General features: G+C 42.6%; 1 protein-coding gene across 1 annotated transcript in view; it reads right to left on the bottom strand.

Moving 5' to 3' along the window:
- Nucleotides 1-17,182, bottom strand: part of LOC117523004 (myopalladin-like) — a 52,937-nt gene extending 35,755 nt beyond the window's left edge. The window contains exon 1 of the mRNA XM_034184421.1: nucleotides 17,154-17,182. The gene's annotated coding sequence lies outside the window, so the exon portion shown is untranslated. The remainder of the gene's footprint in view (nucleotides 1-17,153) is intronic.
- Between the last annotated feature and the right edge of the window lie 8,041 nt (nucleotides 17,183-25,223).

The raw sequence follows: 25,223 nt of genomic DNA, 5'->3' as shown, positions 1-25,223 counted from the left end.
GATCTGGTCCGGTCCAGCTGGTTCCCAAGCCAGCCGAGAGATGTAATCCTTCCAGCGTGTCCTGGGTCTTCCCCAGGGTCTCCTCCCAATGGGACGTGCCCGGAACACCTCTCCAGCGAGGCATCCAGGGGGCATCCGGAAAAGATGCCCGAGCCACCTCAACTGACTCCTTTCGACTTGGAGGAGCAGCGGCTCGACTCCGAGCTCCTCCCAAGTGACCGAGCTCCTCACCCTATCTCTAAGGGAGTGCCCAGCCACCCTGCGGAGGAAACTCATCTCGGCCGCTAGTACCCGCGATCTCGTTCTTTCGGTCATGAGCCAAATCTCATGACCATAGGTGAGGATCGGAACGTAGATCGATCGGTAAATCGAGAGCTTTGCCCCCCTACTCAGCTCTCTCTTCACCACGACGGTCGGATACAGCGACCGCATCACTGCAGATGCTGCACTGATCCGTCTATCGATATCACGCTCCATCCGTCCCTCACTCATGAACAAGACCCCGAGATACTTAAATTCCTCCACTTGAGGCAAGGACACTCCACCGAGCTGAAGAGGGCAAAGCACCTTTTTCCAGTCAAGATCCATGGCCTCGGATTTGGAGGTGCTGATTTTCATCCCGGGCGCCTCACACTCGGCTGCAAACCGCCCCAGTGCACGCTGAAGGTCCTGATTTGACGAAGCCAACAGAACTCGTCCGCAAACAGCAGAGACGAGATTCTGTGGTTCCCAAACCAGACCCCCTCTACACCCTGGCTGCGCCTAGAAATTCTGTCCATAAAAATAATGAACAGAACCGGTGACAAAGGGCAGCCCTGGTGGAGGCCAACGTGCACTGGAAACAGGTTTGACTTACTACCGGCAATGCGAACCAAGCTCCTGCTGCAGTCGTACAGGGACTGGACAGCCCTTAGCAAAGGACCCCGGACCCCGTACTCCCGAAGCACTCTCCACAGGGTGCCCCGAGGGACACGGTCGAATGCCTTCTCCAGATCCACAAAACACATGTGGACTGGTTGGGCGAACTCCCATGAACCCTCGAGCACCCGATGGAGCGTGTAGAGCTGGTCCAGTGTGCTGCGACCAGGACGAAAACCACACTGCTCCTCCTTAATCCGAGGTTCGACCATCGGTCGAATTCTCCTCTCCAGTACTCTGAAATAGACCTTACCGGGGAGGCTGAGTAGTGTGATCCCCCTATAGTTGGAACACACCCTCCGGTCCCCCTTCTTAAACAGAGGGACCACCACCCCGGTCTGCAAATCCAGAGGCACTGTCCCCGATCGCCACGCGATGTTGCAGAGGCGTGTCAGCCAAGACAGTCCCACAACATCCAGAGACTTAAGGTACTCAGGACAGATTTCATCCACCCCAGGAGCCTTGCCACCGAGGAGCTTTCTAACCACCTCGGTGACTTCTGCCTGGGTAATGGATGAGTCCGCCTCTGGGTCCCCCGTCTCTGCTTCCTCTTCAGAAGACGTGAAGATGGGATTGAGGAGATCCTCGAAGTACTCCTTCCACCGCCAAACAACATCCCCAGTCAGGGTCAACAGCTCCCCACCCGCACCGTAAACAGTGCTGGTGGAGAGCTGCTTCCGCCTCCTGAGGCGTCGGACGGTTTGCTAGAATCTCTTCGAGCCCGACCGATAGTCCTCCTCCATAGCCTCCCCAAACTCCTCCCAGACCTGAGTTTTTGCCTCTGCGACCGCACAGGCTGCGGCATGCTTGGCCTGACGGTACCTGTCAGCTGCCTCTGGGGTCCCACCTACCAACAAAGATAAGTAGGACTCCTTCTTGAGCTTGACGGCATCCCTTACTTCCGGTGTCCACCACCGGGTTCGGGGATTGCCGCCGCGACAGGCACCAGAGACCTTGCGACCACAGCTACGAGCGGCCGCATCAACAATGGAGGTGGAGAACATGGTCCACTCGGACTCCATGTCTCCAACCTCCCCCGGGATCTGGGAGAAGTTCTCCCGGAGGTGGGAGTTGAAGACCTCCCTGACAGAGGGTTCCGCCAGTCGTTCCCAGCAGACCCTCACAATACGTTTGGGCCTGCCAGGTCTGACCAGCTTCCTCCCCTCCCAGCGGATCCAACTCACCACCAGGTGGTGATCGGTCGACAGCTCTGCCCCTCTCTTTACTCGAGTGTCCGAGACACATGGCCGAAGGTCAGATGATACGACTACAAAGTCGATCATAGACCTCCGGCTCAGGGTGTCCTGGTGCCACGTGCACTTATGGACATCCTTGTGCTCGAACATGGTGTTCGTGATGGACAAACTGTGACTAGCACAGAAGTCCAACAACTGAACACCACTCGGGTTCAGATCGGGGAGGCCGTGCTTCCCGATCACCCCCCTCCAGGTCTCACTGTCGCCGCCCACGTGGGCGTTGAAATCCTCCAGGAGAACAATGGAGTCCCCAGTCAGAGCGCTATCTAGTACCCCTCCCAGGGACTCCAGGAAGGTCGGGTACTCTGCACTGCCGCTCGGCCCGTAGGCCGAGACAACGGTGAGAGACCTGTCCCTGACCCGAAGGCGTAGGGACGCGACCCTCTCGTTCACCGGCGTGAACTCCAATACATGGCGACTGAGCTGGGGAGCAATAAGCAATGCAACCCCAGCTCTCCGCCTCTCCCCATGAGCAATGCCAGAAAAATGAAGCGTCCAGCCCCTCTCCAGGAGTTGGGTACCAGAGCCCATGCTGTGCGTGGAGGTGAGCCTGACTATCTCTAGTCGGTATCTCTCAACCTCCCGCACAAGCTCAGGCTCCTTGCCCCCCAGCAAGGTGACATTCCACATCCCAACAGCCAGGGGCTGTGAGCATGGACCGGGCCACCGGGCCACCCGCCCTCGACCGCCACCCAATCCTCTCTGCACCCGACCCCCATGGTCCCCTCTGCAGGTGGTGAACCCACAGGAGGGCGGGCCCACGTTGCTCCTTCGGGCTGAGCCCGGCCGGGCCCCATGGGCTAAGGCCCGACCACCAGGCGCTCGCTCGCGAGCCCCAACCCCAGGCCTGGCTCCAGGGTGGGACCCCGGCTCCGCCATACCAGGCGACGTCCCGCTTCTTGATCTTTCACTGGTCATGGAGGTTCTGAGCTGCCCTTAGTCTGACCCGTCACCTAGTACCAGCTCTGGTATGTATATATATATATATATATATATATATATATATATATATATATATATATACACACACACACACACACACACACACACACATACGAGGTCTGTCCAAAAAGTATCGGACCTTTTTATTTTTTGCAAAAACCATATGGATTTGAATCACGTGTGATTGCATCAGCCAAGCTTGAACCTTCGTGCACATGCGTGAGTTTTTTCACGCCTGTCGGTTGCGTCATTCGCCTGTGAGCAGGCTTTGAGTGAGCACTGGTCCACCTGTCTCGTCGGATTTTTATTGCGAATAAATGTCTGAACGATTTGGAGCTTTGCTGCATCAAATTTTCCCAGAAACTGTGAGAGACCTCCAGCTGGACACCATTCGGAAAATTCATATGGCTTTCAGCGACAATTTTATGGGGATTACACAGATTAAGGAGTGATCCATCCGGTTTAAAGACCGTCCACAGCGTCTGAGAGCGCGGCGCGCTCCGAGTGCCGATCGACAGGCTCAAACCCCACTCAAACAACCAGATCATTTCCAACGTGAAGGCTTTGTTGATCCGGGACATCGTCTAACTTTCACAAAAAAGGCAGAAGGCGTGGACATCAGCACTTTTTCGGCACATTCTACTGTTACAGGAGTTTTTTCATGGAAAGAGAAGCGGAGGATTGCGCCACCATGCCGCTCATGGCGCGGGACAAAACCACCTCCGTGTTGGTCTCACAGGACGGCTTTCAGGTGGCTTTCAGACGGCTGTCGGTTGCTTTTCAGTCGTGTGAGTATCTGAGAAATTGTGCATGAGCTGGACATGCCCCAACATGTCCTGTGAGGCTTCATCACGGCGGTGTGCCGCCGCGACGCACGGAGTTCCTCCGCACGTCTGTCTCATTGTGCCGAAAAAGTGCTGATGTCCACGTCTTCCGCAATTCCTGTGCTAGTCAGACGATATACCGGATCAAGACAGCATCCAGTTTAGAAATGAACGGCACATTCCACTGTTACAGGAGTTTTTGTCATGGAAAGAGGAGCGGCCGCAATGCGCGGTGGAGCCGCATGGTGCAAAGCAACGCCGTGATGAAGCCTCACAGGACGTGTTGGGGCATGTCCAGCTCATGCACAATTTCTCAGATACTCACACGACTGAAAAGCAACCGGAAGCCGTCTGAGCCATCTGAAAGCCGTCCTGTGAGACCAACACAGAGGTGGTTTTGTCCTGCGCATTGAGCGGCATGGTGGCGCAATCCTCCACTTCTCTTTCCATGAAAAAAACTCCTGTAACAGTAGAATGTGCCGAAAAAGTGCTGATGTCCACGCCATCTGCCTTTTTTGTGAAAGTTAGACGATGTCCCGGATCAACAAAGCCTTCACTTTGGAAATGATCTGGTTGTTTGAGTAGGGTTTGAGCCTGTCGATCGGCGCTCGGAGCGCGCTGCGCTCTCAGATGCTGTGGGCGGTCTTTAAACCGGCTGGAGCACTCCTAAATCTGTGTAATCCCCATAAAATCGTCGCTGAAAGCCATATGAATTTTCCAAATGGTGTCCACCTGGAGGTCTCTCACAGTTTCTGGAAAAATTTGATGCAGCAAAGCTCCAAATCGTTCAGACATTTATTCGCAATAAAAATCCGACGAGAGGGGTGGACCACTGCTCACACAAAGCCTGCTAACAGGCGAATGATGCAACCGACAGGCGTGAAAAAACTCACGCATGCGCACGAAGGTTCAAGCTTGGCTGATGCAATCACACGTGATTCAAATCCATATGGTTTTTGCAAAAAATAAAAAGGTACGATACTTTTAGGACAGACCTCGTACATACATACATACATACATACATATGTTTACCCCCTCTCTCTAAGTTATTACCATCGGCACCATACTTCTATTTGACTAGCATTTCGACTACATGATCTTGATGTATAAAATAGTACTCTTGACCATGGATACGACACCAGCAATAAGAGGTATTATGCAAATATGTTAACATATATTATATTAACAAACATATAGTAAGATTTTATTATTATTATTTTCTTTTTAAATAATATAATTTACAATTATGGCTATGATATATATAATTAAATTGATGTACAGTATAATTCTAGGTATTTTATGAAAGTTTATGTGTCCTAGCGAGACCCCTTCTATTGCTGACAAGGCAAAAAAGCAAAGGTAAATTAAGTAGAAATAAATTAAAAAGACATAATGATCACACACCTCTCCTCATTCATGTATTTCAACAGAACCATTTCTTTGTATCTTTTTTTGAATTGATGAATATTTGGACATTGCTTGAGCTGAGGTACCAAACTATTCCACAGCTTAATGCCACACACGGACACACAGAAACTTTTCCTGGTAGTTCTCACTGCCTTGACTTTAAAGTTACCACATCCCCTCAAGTTATAGCTTCCTTCTCTCTGGGTCAAGAGACTCAGAATATTACTAGGTAATGAGTTTTTACTGGCTTTATATAATAATTGTGCAGTGTAGAAATTAACCAAATCTGGCATTTTCAACAATTTGGATTGCAAAAATAGACTGTTTGTGTGATCGAGATATCCTACCTTATAGATGATTCTTATTGCACGCTTTTGGAGTATACAGAGGGGATGTAGCAAACTTTTGTAATTGTTGCCCCAGATTTCTATACAGTATGTTAAATAAGGAGAGACTAAAGAACAATACAATAATAAATATAATGCATTATGATCCAGAAAATATTTTGCTTTGTACATAATAGAGACATTCTTGGAAACTTTTTTATGTATGTGGCTGATATGAGACTTCCAGCTTAATTTACTATCAATGGTTATCCCTAAAAATTTGATTTCTGACACTTTATCTATTTCAACACCGTCTATATTTATTGGTAAATTAGAACTGTCATTATGATTTCCGAAAAACATGACTTTAGTCTTATTTATATTTAGGGATAATTTATTAATATTCAACCAGGTTTTCAGCTTAATTCATTCACTATTTACCACATTAATAAGTTTGCTATAATTATCACAGGAATAGAATATATTGGTGTCATCTGCAAATAATAATAATTTTAGTAATTGTGACACATTAAAAAATGTCATTTATATAAAGATTAAAAAAATGTGGACCCAGTATGGATCCCTGTGGGACCCCACAAGCGATGCCCAAACATCCAGATTTGAATGCACCCATCTGTACAAACTGGTGTCTCTCCATTAAATAGCTTTGAATCCAGTTCCAAGCCACTCCCCTGATACCATATCTTTCCAGTTTATTGAGTAGAATTGAGTGATTGTGTCAAACGCTTTCTTTAAATCAATGAATATTCCAACTATATAGTTTTTATTATCTAAAGTGTTTGTGATGTCTTCTATTGCTTCAACTATTGCAAGTGAAGTTGACCTTCCAGACCTAAACCCATATTGACTTTCGTTAATTATGTTATATTTTTCTATAAAGGATTCTAACCTGTTGTTAAAAAGCTTTTCTAAAATTTTGGAAAATTGTGGGAGTAGAGAGACCGGTCTGTACTTTGTGAAGATGTGTTTATTTCCATTTTTGTATAGTGGAATAACTTTTGCCATTTTCATTTTGTTCGGGAATGTCCCAGTTTGAAATGACAAGTTACATATGTGAGTCAGGGTTTTTCATGTGCTTTTAATTATTGTTTTTACTAGCTTCATATCTATGTCATAACAGTCAGTTGATTTTTTATTTTTACATTTATTAACAACATCTATTATTTCGGCTTCACTAACACTGGAGAGAAACATTGTGTTTGGACTGATTTTTATGAGTGATTCCTGCTCCTTGTTACAACCATCGGGAATTTTTGCTGCCAAGTCGGGTCCAATATTAACAAAAAAGTTATTAAAACCATTAACTATGTAGTCCCTGTTCTTATCAATAAAATAATTTGGATAAGAATGACCTCTTACCTTATTTTTGATTATAGTGTTAAGAATTTCCCAGATTCTCTTGGTGTCATTTTTATTATTATTTAATAGATTAGTATAATATAATTTCTTGCTGGCTCTAATTATATTAGTTAGTTAGTTTTTATATAATTTATATCTATGTTCAGATTCTTTTGTCCTTAGTCTAACAAATTGTCTGTATAATGTATTCTTCTTTTTGCAAGCATTTTGTAGACCTTTTGTTAACCATGGACTTTTGGCGACAGTACTGTTTTTGTTGACTTGGCGTACTGGACAGTTTATCTCATATAATGAACTGAAAATATCTAGAAATGTATTGAAGGCACAATCCACATCATTCTCCCTGTACACAGTGCGCCAGTCCTGTTTTGTTAAGTCATTATTGAGGTGATCTATTGCTTTTTGGGTTCTTACTCGTTTAAATGCAGAGTATTGGGGTTTTACCTGAAAATTACAATTGGAATCATACACAGTGAACACAGGAAGATGGTCAGTTATGTCACAAATCAATAAACCACTTATATTTTTAGTTTCTATATTGTTTGTGAAGATGTTATCTATTAGAGTTGCACTATTCAATGTAATTCTGCTTGGCCTGGTGATAACTGGGTATAAGCTCATGCTGTACATTGTGTTTATAAATTCATCAGTTGATGTGTGCCTATTGGGGTTTATTAAATCAATGTTATAATCTCCACATATAAATATTTTTTTGTTATTTATTGATGAAAACATTTTGTCCACCCAGTTTGTAAATGTAGCCATATTTGAGCCTGGCGCCCTAAATAAACAACTTATAATAATGTTTTTCTTGTTTCCATTATAAACTTCTATTGATATACATTCTAACACATCTTTTATTGTTAACGTCATACTTTCTATTACCTTAAATTTAATATTTTTCCGCACATATATAGCAACACCTCCACCTCCTTTATTCACTCTGTTGATGTAGTTTAGATTAGAACCATCCAACTCAAATTGTATTCCTTTTTGCGCATTGAACCATGTTTCTGAAATTGTTATTATACTAAAGGGTTTTGTAAACTGCTGAAGAAATTCTTTGATACTGTTAAAGTTTGTGTACATACTTCTGCTGTTAAAGTGGATAATTGATAATTTACCTTCTGTTTTAACTGTATTATTGTAATCCTGTTCCGTATAGTAGTTGCAATGAACGGTATCAGTCAAAAAAAAACATAGTATCAGGGTCTATTTCGTTTTCCAAATCCATTATCTTATGTTCGGTGTACTCAGTTGCTTTTAATTCCAATAATTCCTGGTTTATTATCCTCTGTTGTATTATGTCATCTCCTGAAGTAGAGATTATGGGTTTTGATTCAATGGTTTGTGAAGTAGAACTAGTTTTTTTTTTTTTTTTTACTTTTTTATTTCTCCATACATTATTGACTCATATTTCATATTTTTCCAGCTCCTTTATGTCCTTAATAACCAGCACCTTAGCTACTTCAGGAGACCCATTCAGTTTAATGAAGACGTTACAATTCCTGACCCATGTATTCTGAATTTTGTTTGTTTTCCTTAAGTATCTGGCTTTTTTTTAGCAATGTCTGCATTTGTTTTTGTTAAGTGATCATTCAAGTAAACATTCGTACCTTTCAGTTTTCTTCCTTGCCTCAACAATGTAACCTTATCTTTTCTGTTGAAAAACCTCATGATAAGCACAGGAGGAGCGCCTTTCTTCGTAGGGAAAGGGTGACAAGCTTCAAGACAGTTTACGTCCAAATCAATGTCCCTGGACGCCAGGAACGCGGCGACCTCTTGTTCTGCAGAGCTCTCCTCCATCTCGCCGGGTTCGAGATCACTGCCCGCGGCCACTGCGTGGGCATATGAGCAGGGTTAAATCTTTAAACCAGTTACAACCACATCGTTAATCCTTGAATACTGCTCCAAGTCCTCAACTCTCTTCTCAAGAGCCTCGATCTTCTTGTCCTTATCCTCTAATAACGCTCGTAGTCGCACGACTTCCTCCACTAGCTTGAGTATCTTGTCCTGCTTGTCCTTTATGTCAGCTACGTACAGTGACACTGTCTCAAGTGCCTTTTTAACCTCCTCCGACTCCTCAACCACCGAGCTTTTTTTTTTTGGTGCCATTTGTAGTGTTTTCGACTCCGGTTGTTTACCCTGCTCGGTACCTCACCTGGAAGTAGCGTGGCTAACCACTACCCCGGTCCCAAACTGTGCTGAAAGTTATTGTTTTACATAAATCCAAGGTCCAGTAACCTTTTTTTACGTTGTATTTTAATCCATAGCCATTGTCCGTTTGGTCCGATTCCGAAGAAAAAAATAATATAATTAGGTTTTCAAAGTTTGTTTTGCCTCTTCTCACGCTGCTCACACTCGGATAACCCGGAAGTCAATGAATGAATGATTGTGAATGATTGTCTCATTAGATATGGAATAGTGGCCTGGTTTGGCTCACTCACAGTGCAGGGTAAAACCAAAATTGGACAGCTTGTAAAAAAAAATGCAATGAAAATCATAGGACAGAAGGAGTTTCATTCTCTTCAGACAATTTTTGAAACCTCTGTCCTGGCACAAGCTAAAGCCATAATCAGAGAACCCTCCCAGTGAATATACTCTGCTACCTTCTGGGAGGCGCTATCAAGCGATCAAGCACCGCAGTAACAGGTTCAAACTCTCTTTTGTTCCCATGTCAGTGGCTTTGTTGAATAAGACAAGAAAGTAGGAATGTGGTTTTTTTAATTGTTGAATTGTAATTATAATGTTATCTATTGGGTAGGTGCAATATACTGAAGTCACTTTATCTGCAAATGCATGTTACTTGGGATTGTGCAATATCATGACATGGTCATATTCTATTTGTTGGAATTGTGCAGATCAGCTGACTGTTGTACCGTTGTCTGTGTGTCCGGATGTTAAATGCTGTGAATGTTGTGTATGTGTCAAACAACACTGTGAGCCCAAGACAAATGTCCATGTGGGGACAATAAAGTTTAACCTAACCTAAACAGACACCACACCCATCTCTGGATGGAGCCGCACCTCAAACAGAGAGAAAAAAACAGAATCAGGCATCAGAAAAACAACAAATACAGTATAATTTGTCAGCATTAAGCAACAAGAAAAACAGAAGAAATACTAAGGTGATCGCTGACCACTAGCCCTAAACTTCACTAACAGACTCAGAATTTAGAGTTGAGGCCGCAGCCTGCTCTGTTTACTATTAAAATGAAATTAAAAGAGTAAAAAGCATAGTACTATACTCTGCCAGTATGCTAGCCATATGAAAGGGAATATAAATGCGTCTCAAGTCTGGACTTGAAAGTCTCTACAGAATCTGACTGTTTTATTGATGCAGGGAGATCATTCCACAGAACAGGGGCACGATAAGAGAAAGCTCTGTGACCCACAGACTTTTTATTCACCCTAGGGACACTAAGTAATCCTGCACTCTTGAGAATGCCAAGCCCGGGCCAATACGTAAGGTTTAATTAGGTCAGCTAAGTAGGGAGGTGCCAGGTCATAATTTTATAGGCTAGTAACAGAACCTTAAAATCTGATCTCACAGGGACAGGAAGCCAGTGAAGAGATGCCAAAATGGATGTAATGTGGTCAAACTTTCTGCTTCCTGTCAAAACTCTTGCAGCAGCATTTCAACCAATTGGAGAGCTCTAATGCTGGACAGCGGTAAACCAGAAAATAGAACATTGCAGTTGTCCAATCTAGAGGAAACAAATGCATGAATCAGGGTCTCAGCATCAGCCATAGACAATATGGGATGAATCTTCGCTATATTTCTCACGTGGAAGAAAGCAGTCCTCGTAATATCTCTAATGTGGAAGTCAAAGGACAATGTAGGATCAAAAATTACCCCAAGGTTCCTCACTTTGTCAGTGTGATGTATGACACACAAGCCTAGGCTAAGCGTTAGCTGGTCAAATTGATGCCGATGTCTCATTAGACCAAAAACCATCATTTCAGTCTTATCAGAGTTTAAAAGTAGGAAGTTGCTAGTCATTCCGGGTTTGTCACTAATGCAAAGCAGTCTAAGGATTTTATGTGGATGAGATTACCAGCAGTTATCGGCATGTATAATCGAGTATCAACAGCACAGCAGTGAAAGGTAAACCTAAAATGCTGCAATATGTGCCCAAGGGAGAAAAGCAGGGGGCCTAAGACAGACCCATGTGGAACCCCAAATTTCATGTCACTAAGGTTAGAGGTAGTGTTACTGTACAAAACACAGTGAGAACGACTGGTCAAGTATGACGTCAGCCATGCAAGGGCACTCCCAGTAATCCCAAAATGATTTTCCAGCCTATCAAGTAGAATATGATGATCCATGGTATCAAATGCAGCACTGAGATCTAACAGCAACAGAACCATAGTGGTGTCCGAATCCATTGTAAGCAGAAGACCATTCACCACTTTAGTGAGAGCCGTCTCTGTGGAATGATATTTTCTAAAAGCAGACTGCAGTGGCTCAAAGAGATTATTCTCAGTAAGATAGTCTACAAGCTGCCGTGACATCACTTTTTCCAGAATTTTAGAGAAAAATGACAGATTTGATATCGGCCGATAGTTTGTCAATACATTAGGGTCAAGATTAGATTTCTTAAGTAATGGTTTAATCACTGCAGATGTGAAACATTTAGGAACAGATCCAGAAGTTAAAGAAAGATTAATAATTTCCACCACAGTCGGCCCAAGAGTGGACCACAGGTCCTTAAACAGTTTTGTTGGTATAGGATCAAACAGGTTGTGCTTTTTGTAGACATTATGCGTTTTGTCAGCATGTCTAGTGAGATACTGTCAAATTCTGTAAATCTAGTTAATACCTCAGTCGTGGCGCCCACCTCAGTAGCAGGGTGTAGTGGCTGAGTTAAGGCATGCTGGGATATATTTAACCTAATGTCTTCTATTTTCTTCCCAAAGTAATCCAGGAAATCTTGTGCTGTAAAAGCAGAGTGACTTATAATAAGTGTCTTTTCTCTTTAAAAAAAGTAAAGATTTGCATGTACACCCCCTGTCTTTAAAGCAGACACACTAAGAGTCGATTTATGCTGTGGGAGCTCATCTCAACAGAACAGACTGTTGCAGACACACAACAGACAGGAACTAACATGATTTTAGGATTTACAAATGTTTTAGACAGTTAAACTTTACTCACTTTACCAGCAATACACACACACACACACACACACATATATACAGTAGTGTTCAGAATAATAGTAGTGCTATGTGACTAAAAGGATTAATCCAGGTTTTGAGTATATTTCTTATTGTTACATGGGAAACAAGGTACCAGTAGATTCAGTAGATTCTCACAAATCCAACAAGACCGAGCATTCATGATATGCACACTCTTAAGGCTATGAAACTGGGATATTAGTAAAAAAAAGTAGAAAAGGGGGTGTTCACAATAATAGTAGTGTGGAATTCAGTCAGTGAGTTCGTCAATTTTGTGGAACAAACAGGTGTGAATCAGGTGTCCCCTATTTAAGGATGAAGCCAGCACCTGTTGAACATGCTTTTCTCTTTGAAAGCCTGAGGAAAATGGGACGTTCAAGACATTGTTCAGAAGAACAGTGTACTTTGATTAAAAAGTTGATTGGAGAGGGGAAAACGTATACGCAGGTGCAAAAAATTATAGGCTGTTCATCTACAATGATCTCCAATGCTTTAAAATGGACAAAAAACCAGAGACGCGTGCAAGAAAACGGAAAACAACCATCAAATTGGATAGAAGAATAACCAGAATGTCAAAGGCTCAGCCATTGATCAGCTCCAGGATGATCAAAGACAGTCTGGAGTTACCTGTAAGTGCTGTGACAGTTAGAAGACGCCTGTGTGAAGCTAATTTATTTGCAAGAATCCCCTGCAAAGTCCCTCTGTTAAATAAAAGACATGTGCAGAAGAGGTTACAATTTTCCAAAGAACACATCAACTGGCCTAAAGAGAAATGAAGGAATATTTTGTGGACTGATGAGAGTAAAATTGTTCTTTTTGGGTCCAAGGGCCACAGACAGTTTGTGAGACGACCCCCAAACTCTGAATTCAAGCCACAGTTCACAGTGAAGACAGTGAAGCATGGTGGTGCAAGCATCATGATATGGGCATGTTTCTCCTACTATGGTGTTGGGCCTATATATTGCATACCAGGTATCATGGATCAGTTTGGATATGTCAAAATACTTGAAGAGGTCATGTTGCCTTATGCTGAAGAGGACATGCCCTTGAAATGTGTGTTTCAACAAGACAATGACCCCAAGCACACTAGTAAACCAGCAAAATCTTGGTTCCAAACCAACAAAATTAATGCCTCGCAGATGTGAAGAAATCATGAAAAACTGTGGTTATACAACTAAACACTAGTTTAGTGATTCACAGGATTGATTAAAAAAAGCAGTTTGAACATAATAGTTTTGAGTTTGTAGCATCAAGAGCAGATGCTACTGTTATTGTGAACACCCCCTTTTCTACTTTTTTTTTTACTAATAGCCCAATTTCATAGCCTTAAGAGTGTGCATATCATGAATGCTTGATCTTGTTGGATTTGTGAGAATCTACTGAATCTACTGGTACCTTGTTTCCCATGTAACAATAAGACATATACTAAAAAGCTGGATTAATCTTTTTAGTCACATAGCACTACTATTATTCTGAACACTACTGTATATATATATATATATATATATATATATAAAAATTTCTGAACTAAATTTAATGGAAGGTAATTGTGTGTGTGTGTTCCAATATTGTCACTCAATTTTTGAGAACTCCCTCTGTGACATACGAGGTCTATCCGACCTTATTATTTTTTTCAAAAACCATATGGATTTGAATCACGTGTGATTACATCAGACATGCTTGAACCCTCGTGGGCATGCGAGAGGAATGGCTCAGAGACTGCTGCTTTGTTTGATAAAAAATTTTTCAAAACTGTAAGGCACAACTGAGTGGACACCATTCATTAAATTCAGCTGGTTTTTGGTAAAAATTTTAACGGCTGATGAGAGATTTTGGTCTGGTAGTGTCGCTTTAAGGATGGTCCACGGTGCCTGACAGCGATCTGCGCTTCGAGGTGGCAGCGTCTCGCCGTTTCAAGTTGAAAACTTCCACATTTCAGGCTCTGTTGACCCAGTAAGTCGTCAGAGAACAGAGAACTTTCAGAAGAAGTCGGCATGAGGAGTTTATTCGGACATTCCATTGTTAACGGACATTTTGTAATGAAAGAGCGTGCGGGCAGAGTCGCATGTCGGGCTGGACCCGACCACGGGGGGTCACGACAGGAAAAACACCTCCGTTGGAAATCTTAACGGACAAGTTGGAACATGCCCAAGCTGTTAAACAATTTCTCAGTTACTCACTTGTTGAAAGCCATCAAAAGCCGCCTGAATTCTACAAATGGTTTTCAACACGGAGGTGTTTTTCCTGTCGCGGCGCACACAGATTCGAAAGACGTGCGCGCAAATTCGCGAGTCGTTTCCGTGACAACTTGGCGAATTTGCGCGCACGTCTTTCATTAAAAAATGTCCATAAACAGTGGAATGTCCGCATAAAGTCCTCATGCCGGCCTCTTCTGAATCTTCTCTGTTCTCTCACGATGTCCTGGGTGAATTAAGCCTTAAATTAGGATGTTTTCATGTCGAAACAGGCCGACGACGGCGCCTGGAAGCGCTGCAGGACGTCCCGCTCCGTGGGAAGTCCTTACACCGACAGAAACACCCGATAATCTCTCATCAGCTGTTAAACTTTTCACCGAAAACCATCTAAATATCTCGAATAGTGTCCACTCGGATATTCCTCACAGGTCCAGAAAAAATTTTGATAAAGCAACGCGCGCCGTCTCGAGCAGCGTGTGAAACAAAGGAATTCAGCCGAGAGGGCGGGACCACATCTCACTCAAGGCCTGCCCACAGGGAAATGACGTCACTGACACGCGTGAAAAAACTCACGCATGCGCACGAGTGTTCAAGCATGACTGGTGTAATCACACGTCATTCAAATCCATATAGTTAAAAAAAAAAAATAAAAGTGTCGGTTTTTTATCTAATAGACCTCGTAGATTTACCACATAGTACCACACTGTTTGAACCAAAACATATTCAGTAACTTGGAAATGTTCATGTGTTCATGCCCCCGGCTTGTCTCAAAAAAAAGAAAGAAAAAAAAGGCTGTAAAAGTGATGATTCATACTTAGATTTAGAATATACTGACCCCATCTCAACCATCTTGAAATGTGCTGCCGGCCTACTGCTGTGTTTACACATAGGCAGGACGCGTTACGAATGTCATTTTTCTGTCATTCTTGGCACATTCCTGACATTCTTAACGTGACGTAACGCATCTGAATAGGATTCTTAACAGTGCGTGTTGGTGTGTGATATTCGTGATTTTCATGGAGCATGTTTTTGGCTGCCAAAAAATCTTCCACGAATATCACACACCACCCTCATTCTGCCTCATGTTGTGGAGGTCACTGGTGATCCTTCCTGGTGATCCTTGATAGAGCGTGACAGTGTTCGTAGTGGTTCCTGTGATGATTCTTGGAGCTCAAACTGTCACGTGTTGTTACGAACCAACACGGAAACTGTCAGGTTTTGACACGAATTGTAACACAGCGTCACATTTCACTACACATCACTACGAATCACTTCTCTCTCTCTCGTGCGCACAATTAAACCTTGCTGCACCACATTCAGTTTCATTGATGCAGTATGCCGAAGAGGAACAGTGATGCCACATCAGCCAAGTCTCGTTCCACACTTCCTGCTGATGCTCCTGCAGGTGTTCCACCTGCTGTTGTGCCTGATGACCAGGAGAACGAGTCTGATCCTCCTCCTGTCTGACTCTCTCCTCCTCCTTTCTGTGCCACTCCATGGCACAGTGCACAACTAACCACGCAATCACAAAGTTCTTCTTATGCTGTGGATTCATCTGGGTGTTGAGGAGCAATCTGGAGCAATGTGAATGGATCATTTGCTGACGGTAGCATGAATATGAGGGATGTGTGGGGACAGTTCACCTGATTCACAACATTCCTGACAGATTAGGTAGTGACAGAACGTAATGATGCGCTGTTGCAGACAATAATGTGCTGTGCAACAGCGTGAGACAATATTCTTGCCCATACATAACGGTTCATAATAATTCACCAGCAACACATGCCGTTAATCGTAACAGGTCGTGACAGTTCCTGAGGACTCCTGACGTCTGTCCCAATCATCACATTAATGACCGGTGGTGAAGAATGTGGACTTATTCGTGACTTGTTGTCGTTATGTGTAAACGCAGCATTACATGCAGGAATGGATGTATATCAACAAAAGGAGTTAACCACACAAAACATTTCATATTTTCAGTTTGTACCGTCTGCAATGACACTGAAGGATCATATTTCCCCTCTTCTTTCCATGTTTTTTGGTATTTTCCTTCTGGCCCCAGCGGTTTCTGGTTTGGAGTTGTACTTAAACCACATTCCTCCCAGTCTTGGCAGAGAATTCATGCACCAAAAAAAGGTGTGACGAACACGGGCCGCGTTCTTCCGTGGCTGCCCTCAGACAACACGTGTGACGTTTATTCTTTTGCAGAGCCGTGAGCGGTTTTCAAATGCAGACATGAGATCGGGCCGACATATGCCACTGACACTCAAAGCAGGGTGGTGAAGACGGGCAGCAGTGCCCTCCCAGGCCCGACGCTGCAGCTGTTTGTACACTGATCCTTTGCAAACAGCCTCCAGGCCCATCGAGTCATATCTAAATTTAGAGCGGGCTCAGTTTACATCAAGAAAATCAACAAAAAAAAAAGAAGCCCCCCTCCTCAGTGCCTGTGCTCTCATCGTGGGGTTTAACTGCACAATAACACTTAAACAGAAATAATGATCTCTGTTAACACTGTATCACCACCTGGACAGATCAGAGGCTCGCAGCCAAACAAAGAGCCCTGATGAACATTTATTTAAATTACAGCTCAACACAGGCTGTCAATCAAGAAGGGGATCCTTTGGTGGTGGTTCAGTACCAGCTGTGCTGAGGTGACGAGCGGCACATGTGGCCGACGCCCAAAAACTCACATGACACCCAAGAATTAAATGTTAGAGCGTTGTGTTTTACCTGCAGAAAAAAAAAATCCAGCTGGCCCCTGTGTCGGCAAATCCTCAGGTCACCTGTGGTCAACCGGGCCGATTCCAGTCATCAGGGTGTTGGCACCTGGGGAGGTCTCGGCGCAGGCAGCTGCCCAGCCTTCCCACTTTTCTACTGCAGTTAACCTTGGAGCTTACAGGAAAATATGTCTGAGTAGAGAGGGCAACCCGTCAGCAGTAAAAGTAGCAACATCGCTCAGGGCAGCTTATTTTGGGGCGTGCGGCGGGGTGGCGTCCCTGCTCATTGGCCGCGGGGGGTGCTGTAAAGGGATTCCTCAGTCCCATCAATGACCTCCACTCTACTAATTCAGAAGCTCCGTGTTGAGCCTCGCTAATGTTAAAACAGCAGATTAAGCTTCATGAATGTTTTCTTAAACCAGAAAAACAAACTGCACAATTTGTTTTTCAGCACAAAATGCATTTTGTCAATGATTTTAACTGCAACACACACAGCCTGCACTAAACCACGAGCTTCCTCCTGAGTCACACGTTTCTGCAGAAGGCTTTAACTTTTGCCCCTTTTGGTCTCATAAAGCAACAGGGTTCCTCAGGTCACCAAACCAAGTCATACCAAGTCTGGTGACAATCTGGAAAGAAGTTGTTTCGGTCACAAGCTTTTTTTTTTCTTCTTTACAAACTATCATACACTCCTAGCCTCGACCTTTTAACCTCAAAGTCAAAAGGCTTCATGGGGTCAATACTGGAACAAACAAAAACAGAAACCACCAGAGGGCTGATGCACACCGTGCACGCTCTCCAAACTCAGATATACAGTAGTGTTCAGAATAATAGTAGTGCTATGTGACTAAAAAGATTAATCCAGGTTTTGAGTATATTTCTTATTGTTAGATGGGAAACAAGGTACCAGTAGATTCAGTAGATTCTCACAAATCCAACAAGACCAAGCATTCATGATATGCACACTCTTAAGGCTAGTGTGGCATTCAGTCAGTGAGTTCGTCAATTTTGTGGAACAAACAGGTGTGAATCAGGTGTCCCCTATTTAAGGATGAAGTCAGCACCTGTTGAACATGCTATTCTCTTTGAAAGCCTGAGGAAAATGGGACGTTCAAGACACTGTTCAGAAGAACAGCGTAGTTTGATTAAAAAGTTGATTGGAGAGGGGAAAACTTATACGCAGGTGCAAACAATCATAGGCTGTTCATCTACAATGATCTCCAATGCTTTAAAATGGACAAAAAAAAAAAAAAGAGATGCATGGAAGAAAATGGAAAACAACCATCAAAATGGATACAAGAATAACCAGAATGGCAAAGGCTCACCCATTGATCAGCTCCAGGATGATCAAAGACAGTCTGGAGTTACCTGTAAGTGCTGTGACAGTTAGAAGACGCCTGTGTGAAGCTAATTTATTTGCAAGAATCCCCTGCAAAGTCCCTCTGTTAAATAAAAGACATGTGCAGAAGAAGTTACAATTTGCCAAAGAACACATCAACTGGCCTAAAGAGAAATGAAGGAATATTTTGTGGACTGATGAGAGTAAAATTGTTCTTTTTGGGTCCAAGGGCCACAGACAGTTTGTGAGACGACCCCCAAACTCTGAATTCAAGCCACAGTTCACAGTGAAGCATGGTGGTGCAAGCATCATGATATGGGCATGTTTCTCCTACTATGGTGTTGGGCCTATATATCACATACCAGGTATCATGGATCAGTCTGGATATGTCAAAATACTTGAAGAGGTCATGTTGCCTTATGCTGAAGAGGACATGCCCTTGAAATGGGTGTTTCAACAAGACAATGACCCCAAGCACACTAGTAACCGAGCAAAATCTTGGTTCCAAACCAACAAAATTAATGCCTCGCAGATGTGAAGAAATCATGAAAAACTGTGGTTATACAACTAAATACTAGTTTAGTGATTCACAGGATTGCAAAAAAAAGCAGGTTGAACATAATAGTTTTGAGTTTGTAGCGTCAACAGCAGATGCTACTATTATTGTGAACACCCCCTTTTCTACTTTTTTTTTTCTTTACTAATAGCCCAATTTCATAGCCTTAAGAGTGTGCATATCATGAATGCTTGGTCTTGTTGGATTTGTGAGAATCTACTGAATCTACTGGTACCTTGTTTCCCATGTAACAATAAGAAATATACTCAAAACCTGGATTAATCTTTTTAGTCACATAGCACTACTATTATTCTGAACACTACTGTATGAGTGAGTGATTGATTGATTTTTATTAAAGTGTCATGCACCACTGGTGCCCAGCCCACATGGATTTATAAGACACTTCATATAAAAACAAGATAGTCACATACATGTCACAAGTTGCACAATTTCAAGATACAACTGGGTACAACACCTGTTGCCTCCTTTCCCAGGCTTTACAAACAAAAACAGCAAAAGCAAATGTTTCTTTTTCAAAAATCCAACTCAAGATTTTCTCCTCAGAAAACCAAAACACATCTACATTATTTTTTTGCACACACTGCAATAAACAAAGTCTGGAGGTGGGCAGCGCCTGTTCTCCTCCATAACAGTGGTTCCTTTGATGGCAGCGGACCTCTGCAAGGGCCTCATGAGCTGGGGTTGATGGAGTTTGCAAGTTGGTCCTGGAAGCGGCACTTTGGTGGCACGGTGGGTATGCTGGCAGACACCAGTCCCCTGAAGGTGTGGCACAGTGGTGTCATTGGAGGTTTTTGTCTGATGTGTCCAGCACTGAAGATGATGTCTTAAAACAGTGACTCCAGCAGGACCACCTCATCGCTGATGTGATCCCACCATCTAATTCTCGATATGTTCTGTTCTGTCTGAGTTATTTTCATTAGTTACTTCATCCAAACCATCAACATGTTTATTAGACCCCATTCCTACCAGGCTGCTCAAGGAAGCCCTACCATTATTTAATGCTTCGATCTTAAATATGATCAATCTATCTTTGTTAGTTGGCTATGTACCACAGGCTTTTAAGGTGGCAGTAATTAAACCATTACTTAAAAAGCCATCACTTGACCCAGCTATCTTAGCTAATTATAGGCCAATCTCCAACCTTCCTTTTCTCTCAAAAATTCTTGAAAGGGTAGTTGTAAAACAGCTAACTGATCATCTGCAGAGGAATGGTCTATTTGAAGAGTTTCAGTCAGGTTTTAGAATTCATCATAGTACAGAAACAGCATTAGTGAAGGTTACAAATGATCTTCTTATGGCCTCGGACAGTGGACTCATCTCTGTGCTTGTTCTGTTAGACCTCAGTGCTGCTTTTGATACTGTTGACCATAAAATTTTATTACAGAGATTAGAGCATGCCATAGGTATTAAAGGCACTGCGCTGCGGTGGTTTGAATCATATTTGTCTAATAGATTACAATTTGTTCATGTAAATGGGGAATCTTCTTCACAGACTAAAGTTAATTATGGAGTTCCACAAGGTTCTGTGCTAGGACCAATTTTATTCACTTTATATATGCTTCCCTTAGGCAGTATTATTAGACGGTATTGCTTAAATTTTCATTGTTACGCAGATGATACCCAGCTTTATCTATCCATGAAGCCAGAGGACACACACCAATTAGCTAAACTGCAGGATTGTCTTACAGACATAAAGACATGGATGACCTCTAATTTCCTGCTTTTAAACTCAGATAAAACTGAAGTTATTGTTCTTGGCCCCACAAATCTTAGAAACATGGTGTCTAACCAGATCCTTACTCTGGATGGCATTACCCTGACCTCTAGTAATACTGTGAGAAATCTTGGAGTCATTTTTGATCAGGATATGTCATTCAAAGCGCATATTAAACAAATATGTAGGACTGCTTTTTTGCATTTACGCAATATCTCTAAAATCAGAAAGGTCTTGTCTCAGAGTGATGCTGAAAAACTAATTCATGCATTTATTTCCTCTAGGCTGGACTATTGTAATTCATTATTATCAGGTTGTCCTAAAAGTTCCCTAAAAAGCCTTCAGTTAATTCAAAATGCTGCAGCTAGAGTGCTGACGGGGACTAGAAGGAGAGAGCATATCTCACCCATATTGGCCTCTCTTCATTGGCTTCCTGTTAATTCTAGAATAGAATTTAAAATTCTTCTTCTTACTTATAAGGTTTTGAATAATCAGGTCCCATCTTATCTTAGGGACCTCATAGTACCATATCACCCCAATAGAGCGCTTCGCTCTCAGACTGCAGGCTTACTTGTAGTTCCTAGGGTTTGTAAGAGTAGAATGGGAGGCAGAGCCTTCAGCTTTCAGGCTCCTCTCCTGTGGAACCAGCTCCCAATTCAGATCAGGGAGACAGACACCCTCTCTACTTTTAAGATTAGGCTTAAAACTTTCCTTTTTGCTAAAGCTTATAGTTAGGGCTGGATCAGGTGACCCTGAACCATCCCTTAGTTATGCTGCTATAGACGTAGACTGCTGGGGGGTTCCCATGATGCACTGTTTCTTTCTCTTTTTGCTCTGTATGCACCACTCTGCATTTAATCATTAGTGATTGATCTCTGCTCCCCTCCACAGCATGTCTTTTTCCTGGTTCTCTCCCTCAGCCCCAACCAGTCCCAGCAGAAGACTGCCCCTCCCTGAGCCTGGTTCTGCTGGAGGTTTCTTCCTGTTAAAAGGGAGTTTTTCCTTCCCACTGTAGCCAAGTGCTTGCTCACAGGGGGTCGTTTTGACCGTTGGGGTTTTACATCATTATTGTATGGCCTTGCCTTACAATATAAAGCGCCTTGGGGCAACTGTTTGTTGTGATTTGGCGCTATATAAAAAAAAAATTGATTGATTGATTGATTGATATCATTCTGAGCTTCTTCACCTCACAGTGATGAAACAGTCTACCGAGCCGCAGAGGACGGACAGGTACATAGGGCCAAAAAACAATCCCCCACCACATACACCATCACTGCACCCTGCTGCAAACAACCATTTTTCACAAAATCGTGGAGGTTAAGCCTGTTCTGAAAAAGAAAAAAAAAAAAAGCTCTACTAGTTATATTTTTACAGTAAAATATATTTTGCAACATACAGTCAGAATCTCAACATGTAACATAAATGTGTTCAATGATGCTCATTTTACAGCATTTAATCAGATTAATTGTTTCCTGGTGACAAGAATATTTCTTGTGAATGCACGAACTGAAAGGAAAAAAGTACACCCACAGTAGTTAAACTAGTTTATTCCCACATGACAAAAATTCATTTCTAATAGCCACAGATGGAAACAAAAACCAAGCCAGAGCAGCCGGTTACACTTAAAACAGTGTAGGACTTAAAAGTCTAATTCTTCTCAAGTGACAACTAAGCGGCAGCTGTTAGCGGCACAGACCACAATGGAAAGACAAAAACTACTTACATTAGCAACAAATTACTCGCATTAGGAAGAGTTAAAGCAAATTTACATCAGATCCAGCAAAGTCATATGTGCACATAGTTTAGTGGTCTGTAACAAAAGTCCCAAAATTTACAGAAGAGGGGAAAATAACAACAACAAAAAACCCTCAGATTCTTCAATACTGTTCAGAGGTTTGGGATTCTCAGACACAGTGTAAAGTCCTGTGAGGCTGCAAATCCACCCCGCAAACATCAACCTATCATAAACACACCAGTCAACCAAAGAACAACATTCGGTCTTTACAATTTAAAAAAAAAAAAGTGTTGCCTTTACAGCTCGAGTCCTAATTACGGTAAAAGGGAAAAATGTAAATATTCTTTGGCATAACTGGAAAATTAAATCCGGTTTACTGACAGTCAAAGAAAAAATACACAGAATAAATAACTGTGGTACAAAAATGGAGTATGACAAAATAATTTAACTTCCAGACGGTCCTCATAGTACCATATCACCCCAATAGAGCGCTTCGCTCTCAGACTGCAGGCTTACTTGTAGTTCCTAGGGTTTGTAAGAGTAGAATGGGAGGCAGAGCCTTCAGCTTTCAGGCTCCTCTCCTGTGGAACCAGCTCCCAAATCAGATCAGGGAGACAGACACCCTCTCTACTTTTAAGATTAGGCTTAAAACTTTCCTTTTTGCTAAAGCTTATAGTTAGGGCTGGATCAGGTGACCCTGAACCATCCCTTAGTTATGCTGCTATAGACATAGACTGCTGGGGGGTTCCCATGATGGACTGAGTGTTTCTTTTTCTTTTTGCTCTGTATGCACCACTCTGCATTTAATCATTAGTGATTGATCTCTGCTCCCCTCCACAGCATGTCTTTTTCCTGGTTCTCTCCCTCAGCCCCAACCAGTCCCAGCAGAAGACTGCCCCTCCCTGAGCCTGGTTCTGCTGGAGGTTTCTTCCTGTTAAAAGGGAGTTTTTCCTTCCCACTGTTGCCAAGTGCTTGCTCACAGGGGGTCGTTTTGACCGTTGGGGTTTTTCCGTAATTATTGTACGGCCTTGCCTTACAATATAAAGCGCCTTGGGGCAACCATTTGTTGTGATTTGGCGCTATATAAATAAAATTGATTTAATTTGATTTGATGTGTGCCGTTACACACACACGGGTGATTCTTTAACTACAGGCACTATTGGCCTTGTAAATGTAATTTCCACCACACCATTGCCTTACAATATAAAGCGCCTTGGGGCAACTGTTTGTTGTGATTTGGCGCTATATAAAATTGATTTGATTTGATGTGTGCCATTACACACACACACACGGGTGATTCTTTAACTACAGGCACTATTGGCCTTGTAAATGTAATTTCCACCACACCATTGCCTTACAATATAAAGTGCCTTGGGGCAACTGTTTGTTGGGATTTGGTGCTATATACATGTGCTCTGATGTCACTGTTTATCTCCATAGAAACTACCCAAACAATCTTTCATACAAACTGTTTAAAGGGACATTACAGTGTTGTGGTGGAAATTACAGCAATAGTATGGGACAACTACATTTTGTTTAAAAAAATCACAAGAGTTGTATGACATTGAATACCCCAATTATGTTTTGATTATTTTACTGATATTTTATTCAGAGATATTTTAAAAACATTAGAAAAAACGTTTCTTTACCATTCATTTTTATCATTGAAGATCAAAAGTCTGGGTGTGGGACAAGCACAAAACGGCAATATTTGCATATAATGATGCTGAAAAAGGGTGAAAAAGTCATCATAGACTACTAGAACAAATTTCTTAAAACACTTTCATTGTAAAGATAACTATAAACGTGTGAAATTTCCCCTTTTTTCTGTTTTTCATACAATATGATCAAAGGACATAAGTGCCCGTAGTCTAAGAATCACCCACACACAGACTGTACACAGAGAAGGTGTGTGTGTGTGTGATGTTTACTTCACTGATGACTGAATGTGCAGTTGTATGCAAAATGAGCAACACTCAGCAAATAACATAAAAATTTTATTTTTAAAATTTTTCAAAAAACATTTTTAACAATGAAGCCTGAGATAGCTCTACACATACACACACATTATATATATATATATATATATACATACACTCAACAAAAATATAAACGCAACACTTTTGGTTTTGCTCCCATTTTGTATGAGATGAACTCAAAGATCTAAAACTTTTTCCACATACACAATATCACCATTTCCCTCAAATATTGTTCACAAACCAGTCTAAATCTGTGATAGTGAGCACTTCTCCTTTGCTGAGATAATCCATCCCACCTCACAGGTGTGCCATATCAAGATGCTGATTAGACACCATGATTAGTGCACAGGTGTGCCTTAGACTGCCCACAATAAAAGGCAACTCTGAAAGGTGCAGTTTTATCACACAGCACAATTCCACAGATGTCGCAAGATTTGAGGGAGCGTGCAATTGGCATGCTGACAGCAGGAATGTCAACCAGAGCTGTTGCTCGTGTATTGAATGTTCATTTCTCTACCATAAGCCGTCTCCAAAGGCATTTGAGAGAATTTGGCAGTACATCCAACCAGCCTCACAACCGCAGACCACGTGTAACCACACCAGCCCAGGACCTCCACATCCAGCATGTTCACCTCCAAGATCGTCTGAGACCAGCCACTCAGACAGCTGCTGAAACAATCGGTTTGCATAACCAAAGAATTTCTGCACAAACTGTCAGAAACCATCTCAGGGAAGCTCA

Source organism: Thalassophryne amazonica, chromosome 13 (genome assembly GCF_902500255.1).
Source record: "Thalassophryne amazonica chromosome 13, fThaAma1.1, whole genome shotgun sequence".
Lineage (NCBI taxonomy): Eukaryota > Metazoa > Chordata > Actinopteri > Batrachoidiformes > Batrachoididae > Thalassophryne > Thalassophryne amazonica.
Note: the sequence above shows the minus strand (reverse complement) of the source record. Positions and strands in the feature narration are given on the sequence as shown.